This window comes from Pleurodeles waltl, chromosome 11 (assembly GCF_031143425.1).
Source record: "Pleurodeles waltl isolate 20211129_DDA chromosome 11, aPleWal1.hap1.20221129, whole genome shotgun sequence".
In the NCBI taxonomy this organism is placed as follows: domain Eukaryota; kingdom Metazoa; phylum Chordata; class Amphibia; order Caudata; family Salamandridae; genus Pleurodeles; species Pleurodeles waltl.
In genome coordinates this window covers 1,006,309,579-1,006,319,739 of record NC_090450.1, presented here as the reverse complement: position 1 = coordinate 1,006,319,739, position 10,161 = coordinate 1,006,309,579, and the positions used below count along the sequence as shown (strand labels likewise).

Below are 10,161 nucleotides of genomic sequence, written 5' to 3'. Positions count from 1 at the left end.
GGTACTGAGTCCGCTACGTTGTATCCTTCCGCGGGCTGATCCGCGGCGGAGGGGAACCCCGTACCGTGGGGGCGGTAACCGCTGTTTCATCCACTGCTGAGGCCAGCGTAGCCAGTGTCCCGGGGGGAGGGCGCGGCTACGGGCCCGCGCTCGGTCACACCTGCCGGAACTCTTTGTGCGGCGGAGGGATCCGAGGCTGAGCCGCGCGCGGAGCGGTAGCGCGAGGATCCTGCTGCGGAGCAACTGTCGGGGACGCGCAGCGTGTGAGGAGCCGAGGACGGCGGGAAGGCGCGGAGGAGCGCGGCCAACCAGGTGCGGGGCGCCGCAGGGACCTTCGAGGAGCAGAAGGGAGGGCCTGGGAAGGGGCTCGGAGCACAGGAGTGGGTGGTAGTGCTGAGGAGGGGGCCCACGGGGGTTCAGGGAGATAAGGGGGGCCCCGGAGGTCAGGAAGTTGTGGGGGCCCACGGGGGTCGCGGAGGGGGGATGAGGGGCCCACGGGGGTCGCGGAGGGGGATGAGGGGCCCACGGGGGTCGCGGAGGGGGGATGAGGGGCCCACGGGGGTCGCGGAGGGGGGATGAGGGGCCCACGGGGGTCGCGGAGGGGGGGGACGAGGGGCCCACGGGGGTCGCGGAGGGGGGGATGAGGGGCCCACGGGGGTCGCGGAGGGGGGGATGAGGGGCCCACGGGGGTCGCGGAGGGGGGGATGAGGGGCCCACGGGGGGTCGCGGAGGGGGGATGAGGGGCCCAGGGGGGTCACGGAGGGGGGGATGAGGGGCCCACGGGGGTCGTGGAGGGCCCACGGGGGTCACGGAGGGGGGGACGAGGGGCCCATGGGGGTCACGGAGGGGGGGGACGAGGGGCCCACGGGGGTCGCGGGGGGGGGACGAGGGGCCCACGGGGGTCGCGGAGGGGGGGATGAGGGGCCCACGGGGGTCGCGGAGGGGGGACGAGGGGCCCACGGGGGGTCGCGGAGGGGGGACGAGGGGCCCACGGGGGTCGCGGAGGGGGGGACGAGGGGCCCACGGGGGTCGCGGAGGGGGGACGAGGGGCCCACGGGGGTCGCGGAGGGGGGGGGACGAGGGGCCCACGGGGGTCGCGGAGGGGGGGGACGAGGGGCCCACGGGGGTCGCGGAGGGGGGGGACGAGGGGCCCACGGGGGTCGCGGAGGGGGACGAGGGGCCCACAGGGGGTCGCGGAGGGGGGGATGAGGGGCCCACGGGGGGTCGCGGAGGGGGGGATGAGGGGCCCACGGGGGTCGCGGAGGGGGGGACGAGGGGCCCACGGGGGTCTGGGGAGCAGGGACGAGGGGCCCACGGGGTCGCGGAGGGGGATGAGGGGCCCACGGGGGTCTGGGGAGCAGGGACGAGGGGCCCACGGGGGTCTGGGGAGCAGGGACGAGGGGCCCACGGGGGTCTGGGGAGCAGGGACGAGGGGCCCACGGGGGTCTGGGGAGCAGGGATGAGGGAACCACGAGGGCGGCGGAGCACAGACCCCTTGGTGTTTGTTAAGGGTAGATGAGGGGCCTGGGGGTGTCGGGGGCAGAGGAGGGGTCCTCCGGGAGCTCTATAGGATTGGCTGGGCGGGCTTATGGGGAGGGGACCTGTGTTGGCTTGAAGACTGGAGTGGGCCAGAGCTCTGCACACAGACGAGGTGCACAGGGAAAGGGGCCCCATGGTAGGGGAGGGGGAGCGAGTGGAGGGACCTGGGGCAGAACGAATCGCCTCTGCCCAGAGAGCAGCTTAGGGGAGGGGTAGAGGGAAGGGATCCATGGAAGTTAGGACAGTGTCTGAGCACAGTCTAAAGAGGGAGGAGCAGAGGAGGGCCCAATGCGGACTGACCAGCCGGTTCCATTTTATGTTTGCACGATCGTTCAAAGCCTTTTTAATTACGTAAATACAGCTACCAGTTTTGAGAGGGGGTCGGATGAAATCTTATATAGTTACGAAGGCTCAGGTCTCCTCAACCCTCATCACACCAGGGACAGAATTTACACTGTCAAAATATCAAAAGGCTCCCTGACATGTTGAACCTCATTCCTGCAGCACAGCAGTTATAACAAGAGATGAATCCGTTTTCCCAGAAGCGCGTCAGCCAAGGCTAGGTTTGCTGCTGGTGCTCATTGCAGCAGTATGGGAGAGGGAGTTAGATATTTTTTTTTCCTCTGCTCACTAGTTTATCTAACAGAGGTTTGCACAATTCTATGTACGAATTCTGAAAAGGACCTCATCATTTTTTGTGAATTCAAATTAAATTCAGTACAACTCACTGTGCATCTTTCTGCCTCCATTTTCCTTCGAGAAAAACACACTGAATCTTTTTATTATAGTTATATTTATCTTTTGCTTTCTGGTACTTGTAAAACTTGTTTCACAATTGTAATATGGCACTATGTGTCCCAAATTGCAAAGGAAACTGAAAAGAATGAGTTAACTGTAATGTGTATTGGGAGTCAACTTTAGATATTTTATTCGTGGCTCGTCAATGCCACAGCCCGTGAAACACTGGTCTGTTTTGTCTTTGTTTATATGTTTGTGGAAGGTGTCCGTCTAGTCTATTTAATTTAAAATTTATAAATTTATAGTTAGGGGATAGATAAACTTGACAAGCTGAAATTGATTTATGTTATATGAAAATTATTGTTTTAGGAAGTCTTTGATGAAATTTAATGTGACAAGAAAGTCCTCAGGAAATCCCAGGGGTACTCCCCCGGATGAAACACGTGTTAACGACGGACAAGCATGTTGGGAATTTTCTGTTTAGACAGCTATGTCAATTGGATCAACTATGTATTGTGAATCTGATTAATGGAGTTGATATAGAAATATATTTTTTCTATTGTGCTGCCGATAACGTATAGGTCTTGTAATAGAGTGAGATTTATGTTTGTATATATTTCATATAATTTTGTGGATTGAAGTTTGAAAAAATAGGATTAATAAATCCATTTAAGGATAAATATCTGGTGCCTCAATTAGATTGATTGTCTGCTTAGAAGTGTTAAGTGAACTTTAATGTCTGATTTACTTAGAGTTAACTACCACGTGTGCCATTACTTTCTTTTTCTACTGTTAGATATCCCATTGGGCATATCGTGGAGGTAACATTTTGGAGGGTGGTTACCTGGGTTCTGTGCACCGTGTTGATATAGTTACATTAAGCGATAGATTCTGGGAATAGGAGTGCCAATCACTCACTACCTCGCCCTCCTTTTGTTGGATTACATCAGTCTAGTCCTATGTTTGTGAGTGCAGTAGTTTAGTCCTCCATCGTCTGTGATCAGTGCCAACATTTGGTTCTGCTTCTAGATCTGTCCGCCCTAGTTTTTGGTTCTGAAAATATGGTCACCCTAGCTCCATGGGGAGTAGAGGGGTGCCTTCATAGGGACAAGGAGGGTGAGGAGTTGAGGGGCATGAGGAGTATCACTGTTGGGGGAGTGGTGGACGAGCATTTAGGGTCTATCCGTGGGATTTGCATGGATGATTAGACTCGGGTCTGTGGATGAGCGAGCGAGGGCTGCATGTGGGACAGTAAAATAGGAACACCATGTGTTTCTCTATAGAGGTAATAACGGTGTCCCCTAGACGTAAAGAGATGTCCATGGGAGAAGAGTGAGGGCCTCATATGGGGAAACTTGAGTGAGACACCCTTTTGGCAGTGGGGAGTTCTGTGATGATGAAAGGTATGTACAGGCAACAGGGGTGGGATATGGCACCAGAATTTAGAGGCCTGTGGTAGAGAGGAAGAGCAGAGTCAATTACTCCTTTTAGCATGGAAAAGCAAATTGTGCGGCACCAGAGGCAGTACAAGGATTGGGTAGGGTAGAGGTTTTTGAGCAAAAGTGGAGTGGGAAACGGGGAGCCTGGCAAGGGCCCATGATGAAATGAGCATTCTGAAGGGCCCGAGTTGCTTTGTGGTTATTTTAAGTTGACTCATATTTTCACTTAATGATGCGATTACATCAGAAATTCTATCAAAATATTCTCAAAATACTCCTAGTCAGAACTTTAAAATGTTTGTGTGACAGACTATCCTTTCCAGATACATTTATTCACACTGTACTTTAAAGCTTACTTCCACATGAACTTTAATACCCCACTATGATTGATTTTCCCGTTATGGTGAGGCATACATAGGTGACATTTAAGTCGTTTTTTGTGTGCATGTAAACTATTGAAATCAGTTTATAGCAATCCATAATCTAAACGTTTTCTCTCGACAATTTAAAATAAAAAATATTTTATTGGCCTCTGCGTTGCTGGAAATACGAAATGTGTACTGTGAGAGCTCATAAGTAAGTCACATCAGAAAGAGGAGCTATGAGAGGCAGAATCATGAGCTGATTTTATGGCAGCCCGACGTGTTATTTTTTTACAAATCTTCCCCCAAAGAAATGAACAGCATGGGGAAAATGTGATAGTAAAGCTGTTCTGGATTACTTAGTCATAAATGGACTGCATTTTAAGACTGCTGAAAGGGGGGTGCCTTAACTGAGATGAAAAAGGTGAGACAAGTCTCTAAAGGAGCTGTGGCCTAAGAAAGGAAACTGCAAGTTGTTTGTAGGAGAAGTGTCCTTTATAACTTAATAGCAAGTTACTTATACATGTGGCGTAGAAACACTTTAGCTGCCACCACCTTCTTTCTGATAGTGCCCCCTTCGTCCTCCTATTCTTCCTCTTGGCTTTCCTCATAGTCCTGGCCATGTTGGCCATACCCGTGCCAAGTCCTTCATTGGGCCCTTTTCCTGGCCTGCCTCTTGACTATAAACTCGTCCTCCTACTCTTTTTGGTCCTGGTCTACCTGGAAATCTTTGCTTATGTACTTTATTTTGGTTGACCTTCTTGAGCAGGGCGTTCTCCAAGTCCTCTTCTACTACATGGTGGCTCAGCTGGGCCTGTCCTCCACGTCTTCGCAGTGTTGGTTCAGCTGATGTTAATTCTGGTCCCGCTGGCCCACCTCCCAGTTCTGGTCCTTTTCTCAGACTTCTTGGCCCTTTACGTGTAGTCCTGGTTACTGCTTCCTCCGATCTCTCTTTGGAGTAAAACTGTTGATAACTGTATCCCTTTTGCTGGTTCTGTCCCTTTTAACCCTACTATACCTGATCTTCCTTGTGTTGGTCCCGCCCCTAGTCTGGTCCTCCTGGTCTTGATTCTTTCGGCCCTGATTTTTTCGGATCACCTGGGCCTGATCTTCGCCCTCATTTCCCACCCATTCTGCCAAGTATTGCCTTCCAAGGCTGACACCCGCCTTTTCATTTTTTTTTTTTATGCTTCTGGATTTTTAGGTTTTTATCTAGAGTGCATGCTCTGTCTCTGTTAGACTTTTGTTTACATATGTTGCTCTTACAGCCCACCCATAGCTTACCATTTGTTTTCTTCAGTGTCTGTCTCATTTCCTTCTTCCTCGTTTGTCATGGCATGTCCTCTTCTTGTGTTTGGCCCTCCCCTAGAGCATAGACCAAGTACTTGTGTCCTCGCACTACTACTCCATGTTACTCTACTCTGTGCCACTGACCTAGAAGACTCTGTGCCACTGACCTAGAAGACTCTGTGCCACTGACCTTGACGCTACGCCACTCTAAGCTACTGCAGTCTGCCACTGTACTCTGTACCACTCTAAACCAATGCACTCCTGCCGTTCCACTCCTTTCTGCCACACCTTTCTGCTCCATGCAACACCACTCAACGTTGCCCCTCAACAATACAGAAGAACCGCCAGCGTTATCTTACACCCAACCCTTTCTGTAGAATCCTCCAATTTTTATCCTTTAGAGCCATAACTCTTGCAGATCTCGCCAACATACTCAAAGCCACTTATGAAATTCTCCTCTGATGCTTGTCCTTCATCAAACCTATCACTGGAGACATGCTATCATCTGCTCACCATTGTCAGTGCCTCTCTCAAAGACTCTTCCTAGAAGCTTTAAAGACAGGCGAGATTATCCCATTCCTGAAGAAACCTACGTTAGGCCTTAATGACCTAATCAGTTACGGGCACATCACATTCCTATGTTCATTTGCAGGGTTATTGAAGAAACAGTCTGTTTACCTCCAAGATTACATTAGCCCTAAACTTCTCCTGCATGATTACCGCTCTGAGTTGAGATCACGCTCCACCTTGCAAATTGTAGACCACGCCCTTTTGACCGTGGATGAAGATGACCTCTGCCTTTGGATAGTGCTGAAGATCTCTGGTGTCTCACAACTGTTGACCATATCACCCTGGAGTCTTGAAAGAAATTCAGGAGCAATGTCCTATACTGTTTTTCACACCTTGTCAAACTAGACCAGTTTGTTCGCCTCTAGGTTTCAAAAGAGCCCCATCATCTGTAGAGGCCCCAAGTGTTACATACTGTCCAGTGCCATCTTCATCCTGTGCATGGAGCTGCTTGGTGATCTACTCATAGTTAAAAGTATCAACATTAACTAATCTGCCCATGATACACAACTGTACTTGAAAGTCCCATCTGCTTTAAACAACCAATGCCTCAAACACTGCCAGCACATCATGTAGACCTGGATGCCAAGTACTTATCTGAAGGGCAACCCAATCAACATAGAATTATTTTCCAAGAAAAAGGCGCAGTTCAAACCTGAAATGAATCTGGACTGCTTTGAACCCTAACTTTTACTGCGTATCTCCCCCTCAAGGAATGCCTTACCAAAAAACAAGGATCATCTTGTAGAAAAATCTTTTCAAAGAAAATGACACTTTTACAAAGATAGACTTAAGGGTAGCTGATCCAGACTTCATACCAGCACCCCCTTAATGGCGCCCCACACTACAGCAGGTCTCATCCAGAGCCTAAAGAAATATCACATCACCCCCACCCTGATGAAACTCCATTGGGTTCCCTTGCCAGTCAGCACCATCTTCAAAACCAGTTGCATCATTGACAAAGCCATCATAGAAGGTACCCCGCTTATCAGCCAGGACGGCGACTGCAGACCAAGGAGAGTTTTTTTTTTTTTTTTTTTTTAATCCTTTTTTTTTCTTTCTTTAAAAAAATATATAAAAAAACAAAAGCAGCAGTCCTTTTTTATCTATGTACCCAAGATCTCAAACAACATTTCTGTAAATGTCTAGACCGCCTGCATGGAGTTTGAAATTGGAGGCTAAATATTTACATTAGTATTCTCCGATTGATGCACTTGCACTGCTCCCACAAATCAAACAGAATATAGTATGGACAATGTGTGGCTTTAATTGAATTTAGAAAACCTCCAACCTTCCTATTAAAATATAGATATTTTTTATTTGTTTGCCAATTAAATAAAATGTTGTAGTTTGTGTATGTGTTTGATGGAATGCTTGTTTCATTATTTTGTTGTATATTGTTTTGTAGTTCAAATCAACAATGTTTAGACCTGGATTCCCTGCTTACAGTAATGACTCGGTGGTGGTCCCTGTGTTCCAGTATTGATAAACTAGGGGTCCACAAAGGTGAAAAGGTTGAGAACCACTGCTTTAATGAATAGAACATCACAATGCACTGTCAACAAACCAGCTGCCTCTCCTATCAGTCATTGACTTATTCTTGTCTTTGATCCTGTACAGCTGTCCACTGCCTTCAGGCTAGGTGTGCGCCTTAAAAGTATCGCTCACATAAATATATAAAAACCTACATGTTGAGACTTATTTTCTGATGGCCCATTGTTTGCTAGTGGAGGTTCCCGTGCCCACAGGCAAGCCCTCACTGACCAGTATTATGAATATGGTTGTATATATCCCTTCTGCCTTGGACAGCACAGATGTTCAGCATCCAGTAAGCACCAGGAAGGTTTGTTAGGGACTGAGTTGTACGTCACTTGGTCCATGTGAAATGTATTTTTGTAGACCATGGAACGATAGATAGGGTCCAACTCCTAGTTGGGAAGGATGCTTAATGCAAAAGTAGTGGCAAGCAATTTTATTTGATAACGTGGGTTCATTTCTCCGGTAGCTACTAAGGAAAAAATAAATATGTACAAATAGATTTAAAGTCCTAAACAAAGTGTTCTGAACTTGAATCTAACTTGAGACACCTTTTTATGTTTTGACTATTTTATGTTTCATAACTGAAAGAAACATATTTGACCTGATTCTTTTTTTTCCCCTCTTCTAAAGGGCTTAAGAAGCAGCTGTCTCTAATGCTAAATTAAAATGTAATCACCATAACTAGGGCTGTTCCTTTCCTGCTTAAGGTATGGCTTGATTAGCAGCACTGTGAGGAAATGTTGTTTGACCTCACCATGTACTAAACTACCAAACCTGTGCTCAATCATGTTAGACTTGTTTGTAAAACCTTAGCTTAACCCTGGGTAGCTGCACCTTCTAACAGTTGGACTTTAACAAAGGAACAAGTGGAAAGCATTTAGAAATACCAAAACAATTAAATAAGTAGAAAACTGGACACAAACGAAATCCAACACCAATATATGAAACTAGATTTTACCTTTATGAATTTTTACACAACAAAATAAACAAAATCCACCAGAGGGATTCTGAGATCTGACTTTTTAAGCAAATAGTAAATCACCTAATTTCGCTCAGTGTAAACAAACATTGACAACTACCGTGGCTAATATACTTAAAAACCTTTTCATAAAGTGATTCAGCTACTCCGGCCTGCTCTTGGAGGGAGCAAGTCAGTAGGGCTTGTAAGGCTTAGCAGAGCAGTTACCTTGCAGTCAAGGCTGTGTTCAATCCAGTTCTAGGCCCTGTGGGCAGGCTGGTATAGACATCAGTGGAGTGATACTGTTGCAAGAGATACAGGATGCTGAAGATGAGCCAGTCGTCGGTGTTCCTGAAGCCACCACTCTGTCTACAAGCACAGTGAGCGACTTTGGCCCCAGAGGCTGATGTTGCTCGAAGTCTAGCCAAAAAACAGTTGATACTGGTTTCAGGTCACTGCTAAACCAACAGTTCCCTATAACTGTGGCTAGAGTCAAGCTTTGCTGACTGAACTGCACTATGATGACTCTCCTGGCCCATGCTTCAGCGGTCAATGGCGAACAAGCAGTTGTGGCTAGCAACCTGTCAACCCAGCTTCTTAAGTGTTTATGGCTCTGGAGCTGTAACAGGAATTTGGGCAACAGACGTTTGGAGCTCATTTCTTCTGTTTAGGGCTCTCGACTGATTCTCCACGAGCAGGGTACCAGAGGCCCACTCCTCCTTGTTTTCCCAGGAGCAGCATGTGCAGCTCACTTTTTGGTACAGCCTCTTTTTGCCAGGTCCAGGGAATAGCGAGGCAGTTCTTCTACAGTTGTGTCTCCAGTACAGATGTGATTTGAGGTCTAGGTGCCAGTTTGATGCCCACAATTTGCCCTCGGGCATGCGGGGACTACTTGCCAATGGGATACCAGGTCCCCCCTGGCTTGATGACTTCCTAAAATGTGTGGCATCTGGCTATCTCAGAATGTAATAATTTGTCCACTCCTAAAATGGCAGAACCCCTCTCTGTGTGTGGAGATTGGTAGCCCACCCTAGAGGTGTGGCTCCCTGAGGTCTACACACCCACAGGAAAACCGTTTTGCCTTCTGTCCCAAATGCCAACTCTGCTGGAACAGAAAAGCAGCCCCTCTTGTGTGTGTGTCCACCATTTCCTAATCTAATAAGGCTGGCTGGATGTCCAGCAGCTGCAAACGGTCACCGTAAAACTTGGGCAACAGTGTGGCAATTTCTAAAGTTGCCTTTTACTCAAGTTATATTAAATTTGACTTGGGTAGCAAGTCAGGTTTAATGTAACTATTCTCTTGATACCTTAAGGTACCAACTTTAGGAGGTCCCAATCAGGAGGTAGCACAGCATGTAACCTTGTACTTGCCAACAGGGCTACTGATCTTTTCACAGTTAAAAATGACAATTCGTTTTTTTGTTTTTTTTGTTTAGGCATAGGAAAATATGACCTACTCTGTAATACACAGAACTCTGCCTTAGGACTTCATAGGCCTACGTGAGGGATGACTTGTCTATATTAAAAAGGGAGATCCAGACTTTGCAATAAGTTTAAATCCCACGTTGACTTAGCAGTTTAAAACTGCTCTACCAGTCTGCAGTGGCATGCTAGGAGACATGTTTTACTTTGTCACACTTGAGGTAGCGCAGTAAGTGCCTCAACCCATGAGGTACACTTCAACCTTCAGGCCATCGAGACCCCTGGTACCATAAACTAGAAACCTATA

The 10,161-nt window shown here is 48.1% G+C and overlaps 1 protein-coding gene across 2 annotated transcripts in view; it reads left to right on the top strand.

Moving 5' to 3' along the window:
* Positions 1–204: 204 nt before the first annotated feature.
* Positions 205–10,161, top strand: part of PIWIL1 (piwi like RNA-mediated gene silencing 1) — a 1,338,982-nt gene continuing 1,329,025 nt past the window's right edge. The window contains exon 1 of one of the 2 annotated variants that reach the window (XM_069215364.1): positions 205–312. The gene's annotated coding sequence lies outside the window, so the exon portion shown is untranslated. Of the gene's footprint in view, positions 313–1,618; positions 1,652–10,161 lie in introns of those variants that run through there. The other variant, XM_069215365.1, reaches the window with a different exon arrangement.